This window comes from Chlorocebus sabaeus, chromosome 16 (assembly GCF_047675955.1).
Source record: "Chlorocebus sabaeus isolate Y175 chromosome 16, mChlSab1.0.hap1, whole genome shotgun sequence".
Lineage (NCBI taxonomy): Eukaryota > Metazoa > Chordata > Mammalia > Primates > Cercopithecidae > Chlorocebus > Chlorocebus sabaeus.
Window position 1 is genome coordinate 29,199,151 of NC_132919.1, and position 7,753 is coordinate 29,206,903.

The following is a 7,753-nucleotide window of genomic DNA, read 5'->3' on the forward strand; positions in this document are numbered from 1 at the left end:
AAGTAACAGTTTTGGGTGGATGGCACCTATTTTTAATCTGATTGAGCACTCCGAAGCCTCCAGGGTGAGTTGCTTAGCTCAAGGCAGTTATTCTACGCTAATGAAATTGTGATTACAAGTGCCACACTAGATGAAGCAGAACTCTCTGACCTCGAAAGCTCACTTATCTGTACCCAGAGATGAGTCTAAATTATTTTCTAAGGATGTGGATGTAGCCTGACAGTAATGTGTACTAGTTTAGACCACTGTCTTTGGAGTTTGACCATGGTTCTGCCATTAACTATTATCTGGGGCTCTTGACTAGGAGGGACTATAGGCACACGCCACCAGGCCTGGTGAATTTCTTTGACTTTTCTCTAGAGTCAGGGTCCACCTGTGCTCAGACTTTTAGACTCAAGTGAACCTGAACCTCCCGCCTCGACCTCTCAAATTGCTGGGATTACAGGTGTGAGCCACCACACCCGGCCTAAATTTATGATGTGCCATGGGACTACAAAACGTCATTATTAGGGGCAGCCAGATGGAAGGTATAGGAGGACATTATGGTGCCTTTTCAATTTTTCTGTATATCTTAAATCTTTTCAACAGGAAACATTTATTTAAAACATGAATGTGGTTAACCTTCCATGAGTTTAAAGTACAAAGGCAGGCTCATGGTGTCGTCAGAATTCAGAACGCTGGTCGCAGGGCTGGGGGCGCTGGGAGGGGCTGGGCATGGTTGGCTTTGTGATCTGGGGGCTGGTGTGTTCCATCTGTGAATGTCTTTCAAGCTGTGCACTTTATTAATAAGTTTTTGTAAGTTTAACAAAAAATAAAGCAAATACGTGAAGTTTGCTTGGGTTGTTAAGCCTTGGGAACTTATCCAGCCACGAGCCCTGGCCCAGATGCTTCTAGAAGCCTGGAGGGAACTGAGAACTTTCTAAGGTGGCAGAGACAAAGTCCTGAGGTGGGAGCGCACTGCTGCTCATCCTTAGCTGTGAAGGGGGTGTCCTGGTTGGAATCAGTGCTGGGTGCAGTGCAGGGCTGGAAGTCCATGTCCACATTGTGGCTCAGTGCAGTGAAAGCCAATCTCAACCCCTCCGCAGGGTGTTCCGCCTGCCAGCAGGTGGCCAGCTGGTCCTCCTGGGATATGGTGCCATTCTAGAAATTGGGTGCAAGTCTCTTGTCCGCAGATGTGGTGCCCTGTTGCAGTGGGATGTCTCCTGACCTCCCTCAGTCCTGATGGGCCTGGGCAGGGCCTGGTGTCAGGGTCCCCATGGGCTTCCCGGGCTAACCCTGCCCCACAGTCCCGGGGCTGTCCAGGACACATTCAGAAGGGACACAGACCCAGCAGCTCTGTTCGAAATCATAATGGGGGAACCAAGGGCCCCCCACATCCAGGTCTGTCAGGAGCTGGGGCATCGAGTTCTACTGCAGGAATCTCCAGGAACCCTGAGGTCCTCCCTGAGCCAGGGCCAGGCTGGGCACACCCTGAGGGCCCACAGGATAAGTATCTTGCCGGACAGCCTCAATAAGACAGGTTGTGAAAGAACCAGGTGCCTGTGGCAGGGAAGCTAACAAAATGAGTCACTGGAACTGGGCCAGTGGGCCAGGAAGGGTCTGCCTGTCCCCCTTGCAGAGGGTCTTCTTGCCACGTGAAGCCGGAACAGGCTTGGGTGCCGAGGACCCTTGCTCGGGTTTGGCTGAAAGGAAAACAGATATGGTCAGCGTACCCAGTGAGCCCAGGCAGGCCTTTCGGGGCTGGGCCCCACCTGCTTGCATCTCTGGAGTCCTCGGGGTCTCTGTGTGGCCCCCGTGGTCTGACACTGAGGACACACCTATAGTCTGCTGATGCCAGAGGGAGGGGTGTGTGCCGCCTGGCATGGGGTAGTTGTCGGGGCATGGCAGGTGGCTCCTGGGACTGCCCCCAGGGTTCGGACTGGCTGGGGGCTTCCTGACACTCACCCTCATCCCAGGGCTGTTGGGCCAGGGATACAGCCCCCAGTTCGAACTCAGGTGGGAGGGGCCTCGGATGTCACCCAGCCCCCTGTCACCTCACATGGGGACCCATCTCCACAGTGGGTGATTGGGCCCGGATGTGGGTCACCCTCTGCCCTCCCAGGCTGCCCAGTCTGTGCCAGGACTGACTGTTCCCACATCTGGCTGAATTCTTGCCTGTGGCTCTGGGCCTGGGGTCCCGCCTGTGCCCTCTCACTGAATGCTCTTGGGGTCAGGGACACCCGGTTCCCTTGTCTCCCTGGCTCAAGGCTGGTTGTCCTGGCAACCTTGGAGGAGCGTGCAGCAGTGAGGGGCCTCTGCTGCTCTCTGAGGCTGTGGGTGCTTGCAGGGAGGGGTGGGGTTTCCCACAAATGGGTCTGGCTCTTCCAGTGCCCTTGAGAGTCCTGTGAGGGGGAGAGCGAGACACCGTGGAAAGTGGGAGGGGGCTTGCATGCACAGCACGTCCAGTACACACGCACTGAGCGCCTGCCGTGAGGACTGGTGGGCCTCCTGTACTTTCTTAGAGTCCAGGAGGAAGAGGAGGAAGAAAAGGTGAAGAGGAAGGCCCAGGTAGTAGGGCTGCGGGTCTTGGGCACTCCCCCACTATTGACTGCCCCAGAGGGTGACATGGCAGGGGACTTGGCACTAGAGCCCACCTGGGGGTGTCAGGTCCCCTTGCTTCCTTGTTAGTTTCTTCATAGAGGCTCTAAGATGCTTGAGAACAGAGTCATCATCCAGGGTCCAGGTATGGAAGAACTGGTTCTGAAACCGTGCCCACAGGCCAGACCTGGATGTCCCACCTAAGGACAGGGTGGACATCAGGCCAGGAGAGTTCCCTGGGAGGGGGCACAGCCCATACCCCATGACCACTTCAGTCTCCCACCGGGCAGTGCCGGATCCTTTTGTGGCCACCCCAAGGGTCCAGATGTGCACAGGAGGCTGTGGCGGGGGGACGACGTGGGCAGGGAAGTGCTCACCACACTCCCGACTTTCAGCTGGGTCATGTGGGGGATGGGCTCGGTGTCACTGTGCCCTGCCCAGCCCACCTGGCCAGACCTCCCCCTGGGTCAGAACAGAGGATCATGAGGACACTGTGAAGAAGCTGCCCTTGGGCCAGTTGGGATCTGATCCCAGGGCTCCCCAGGCCCCACTGGGCACATGTAGACTTACTCTTCTGAATCTTAAAGGCAATGCTTGTTATCAGCATCAACACCTGATCTCCTTCCAGCAAATACACGTCCCACAGGCGCAGGGTGAGCCCAAGAGAGATCTGTGGGGACAGCAGATATGGGAGAACCTGGCCCTTCCAGGCTGGGGCTGGTGGCTTGAGCTGCACACATTGGGGCTTCAGTCCCCAGAGTCAGTGACCTTCCCCAGGAGGGTTTCCTGAGCCCTCCAGGACGCTGGGTCAGACAAGGTCTTGCAGCTCCTCATGGGGGGCACTCATTGGAGTGGGGATGTGGATCCTGGAGAGAGGGGCTTGCCCAGGGCTTGAGGCTTCCCTTAGCCCTCTCAAGTCGGGTCCTGGCCCTGTCTGCCCATGAGACCGGGCCTGAGCCCCAGCCTTTGCCCTGGGATGACCGCTCGTGGGCAGAGGGTTTTGCTTGTATGTACTTCGGGGACACGCCTGAGCCTCCTGTGGGCTGTGGGTGAGCCAGACCCCCGGGCTGGGGAAGCAGGGCACTGCAGGACAAGGAGGGTCCCTGAGCCAGGGTCTCCCTGTGCCTTCTTACCCCGTCATTCAGCATCCAGAGAAGTCAGCTTAATGAGGGACCCTGCACGCAAAGACCTTCCTTGTCCTGATGGGAGGAACAGAGGTGCTCAGGGCCCCCTGGGCTGCCCTAAAAACTTCCCTCTTCCAGGGCCTCTGAAGACCCTTCCCCTAGTGCAGAACACTGGGCGGTGTCCAGGGCTCCCCACAACACCGTCCCCTTCCCACACTCCCGGTGGACACACTGCCCTTTGCCCTGCTCTGCGGGAGCTGGGCCCCCATCCCTGTGCCTCTGTCTCCTCCAGGGCAGGAAAGGAAACCAACTCCCAGCCCATGGAGAATCCGACGTCCCAGGTCAGGCCCTCGCTGGACTCAGCCAGTCATCAGCCCCAGGAGGGGCTCCAGCCCCCGTTCCTCCAGCCCCACGGGAGGCAGGGCCTCTGGGGAAGAGCGGAGGGGACCATAAACTCACCAGATACCACAGGGTCTTGGGTTGTGACGTGGGGACCACATGCTCCTGATGGTCTTGGAGGCCCTGGACTGTCCTACCATTTGGGCTGTGGAATCCTGAGAAGCCCCCAGCCCATCATGAAATCAGAGCCTTCCCCCAAGATGTGGAGCCATCAGCTGGAAGAGCTGGGCAGCTGAAGAGGCCCCCAAATCCCAAGGCCTCCCACCCTCCCATCTGGTGACCTCACCAGGCGACCGTTGCCCTGGGGAGGTGGGGCAGGAACATCCCCTGGAGCCTGGCTGGAGGTCTCCCTGGAGGCCTTCTGGACCAGGGTGCAAAAAGGGCAAGCCCGACTTTGAGGCCACGACAGGGCAGCCAGAACAGGGCGGGTGCTGGGCTTCCTGGTCGTCTCCTGGAAGTGAGGTCGGGCCAGGGGACACGGGATAGGGAGATGCTGCCACCTGGGCTTGGTTGGCCCATTCGTGGGCACCAAGGGCAGCTGGAGCCCTGGCAGCTGGAGGGTAGGTGGACTCTCAGGGAGGGGAGAGTCAGTTGCACAGAATCAGATCCGGAGGGCGTGGCAGCAGGAGACAGAGGGTTGCCACGGGGAGGATGAGATGCCCTCCGCTGATGGGGATGAAAGGTATCTGACTTGGGCTTTGGGAGTCAGCTGTGGACTCCTGTGGGACCCTCAGCAGAGACACCCTGAAGACTCCCAAGGAGCTGGCTACACAAGGAAGGTGCCTTGGCTGAAAGCCGAGATCGTCTGGCCAGGGTGGCCATCCCAGGGTCTGGCTGCATGAGGTCCCAAGTGCAGCTGTCCACCTACCCTGCAGGGAGTGCCTCTCACTGGCCAGCAGCTGCGCCAGTGCCCAGAATGCGTCCTCCTCAGGCAGATAGAGGAGGAACAAGGCCGCGACGTGGCTCAGGGCCCTGCAGTAGCCCACCTCCTGCAAGAGCCAGAGTCACCATGGAAGGACATCACCTGGGAGGGCTGAGGTCACCTGGGAGGACTCACATCATTGGAGAGGGCGGAGGTGACTGGGGAGGCTGCCTCTGAAGAAGAGGCTTCCTCAGGATACAAATTCATTTCATGACAAGAGCCAAGTCCATCAGGCACTTCAGCACCTTGTCCAAAGTGTCTCCTGATGGCACCATCCCGCATGCGACCCTGCCAAGCTCCTGGGCTTTGGGGCAGCCCCAGGAGGAGGGCATCATTTCTTGTGCTGAGAAGTGGTGGTCAGACCCAGGTGACACCAGGACTCCAGGCCCCGACTCCTTTGTGTCTCAGCTTGACCCCTTGAGACCACGCCCTTGCTTGGAGGTTTATGCCAGCAGTGAGCTGGAGTCCTACCTCCTATATCCTGGTGGGTCACAAATACTAACTTTAAAAGAAGTAGCGACACCCCCACCAGACACCCACTCCTGTGAATAGGGAAATACTGCCCGGGAACATCACTGCCGGGAATACTCACCGGGTTATTCTCCGAATATGCCAGGAGGATGTAGAATAGTTCCCGCTGCCTAGGAAACAGAGAAATGAGGCTTTTGTTTGTTTTGTGCAGATGCCGTAAGTTTCACTTTGTCTACAAAGCCTAACAACAAATCCCATTTCAGGTTCAGATGATTCACCAGATAAGCAGTGAGCTCTTCAGGGCCTTTGACTTTGAGGAAATGTTTCAGTAAAATCCACATCTGTGACACGCAGATAGCCCAGTCATACAGTGACTTGCCTGATGCTTTTCACTCTGAATGATTTTATTTTTTCAGTTTGCACACACGCCAGTTCAGCCTTTGGGTGTACAGTTCCTCTGTGGTTCTAAACCAATGGGCAGAGTCTCCCGGCCACCGCTCCAGCCCATCCTGAAGCGACTCCTTCATCCTCCAAGTCTCCAGGGTGGCCCCTATGCACCCGGCCTCTCCCTGATCCCTCAGCCCCCGGCCACCCAGACTGCTTCTCAGTCCCTATGGTTTGGCCTTTTCCAGAATGGCCCAGGAATGGGAATCCTACGTGGTAGCTTATTGTGTCTGGCTCCTTTCCCTCAGCAAAATGCACCTAGGATCCACCCACGTTCGTGCCGGCATCACTGGCTCATTCCCTTTTCTCACTGGGTCTTCCGTTTGGAGGGAGGACCAGCCTTGCTCTCCCCATTCCCGTGTCGAAGGCTGTCCCTGAAGGCTCCATGTGTGAGTGACGATGAATCAAGCAGTGAACGTGGCATGCAAGTTTCATGTGGATGTCAGTTTTCAAATCAGTGGGTCCAATATCTGTGACACTTTGGGGACACGTGGTTCAAGTCCATTGAGCTTTGTGAGCCACTGCCCAACTGGCTGTGCCATGGCATGTTCCCAGCAGACCAGGATGACAGTTTCCAGGACCCCTAGTCCACCCAGCTTTTGGTACTGTCAGTGTTGCCTGGAGAGGCTCATGGGCCCTCCATCCTGCCACCCTCCTGTGGGTCCTACCATGGGTCCCCGTGGGTCAGGGAGAGCACCTTTCACCATTGTGCATGATTTTGTTTGCTGCCTTCTGTCTCCTCAGGATCCTCCTGGGTTCTGGCCCCACATGTTCCAGTCTGGCCCAGGGCTTGGAAGCAGGGAAGTGCTCTGTTCATGGTGCCAGCTGCTCCCTGGGCCAGGAGAGCTCTTGGCAGCTCTGTCTTCCCTCCTGGGTGACCCTGGCTTCTGCTCCAGGGAAGCCCCCATCCCTTTCATTCACTCCATCTCCGCTGGGACCCTGTAGCTCCCATAGGCTTACTTGGCTCCATATCGATCCCTGAAGAAGATGTGATTCCTTAGTGTCCTGGTCACGTCCAGGTCGATCTGGTGGATGTGTTCAGATGACCTCTTGCCCTTCTCCTTCATGACCTGTAGGGCAGGGCCAAGAGGAGGAAGCAGCCTCAGAATAGATAGAAGATTCCCTGCCCCAAATGGCAGTCAGCCCACAGTCAGCACTTTGGGAAGGAAGGAAGGTTTCCTTCTGCAGAAAGCTGATTTTTGGCTTGTTAGTGAAGCCAGGGAGGGTCACCAGAGCCGAGTTTGTCTGTGGTGACTATGTCACCATCCGTGCCTAGGATGTGCATCTGACCATCCCACCCACCCCCCAGGCTGGGCTTGTTGCTCCCTCCAGCTGGAGACCTGGGCCCCTGACATGGCCTGTCCTGTTTGTTGTGCTCTGGCTGAGCGTACCTTGTATGTTCTGCGGTTTTTCGACTTGACTTCCTGTATGTTCAGGAGGACTGACCACACTTGGCCCCGGATGTTCATGGGAATGCCCTTATATACTCGATCTATCAGCTGTGGGCAGAAAGGCCACGGGGTGACCACAGTGACGGCCAGAGCCCGAGGATTCTGGAAATCATTGGTTTTGGTCCCACGATCACTCGGTAGAGGTGAGATCAAGCTGGGACAGGGTCTCCCTTCCCAGGATTGAAAGAGTGGATGGACACTCAGAGTCAGAACTCTGATCTGAAACTTTTCCTTCCTTCAAGTCACCGGGGCATCCCTAGCCTTGAGCTCTGGGTGGTCCCAGCCCTAGATTCAGATTCCCTCCCAGCAAGGTGACGCTTCCATAAATAGGCAGGAAATCAGTTGTCAACCAGTATTTCCCCTAG

At 57.0% G+C, this 7,753-nt stretch overlaps 1 pseudogene; it reads right to left on the minus strand.

Moving 5' to 3' along the window:
• Positions 1–890: 890 nt before the first annotated feature.
• On the minus strand, positions 891–7,430 carry LOC103243815 (TBC1 domain family member 3G-like; annotated as a pseudogene).
• Between the last annotated feature and the right edge of the window lie 323 nt (positions 7,431–7,753).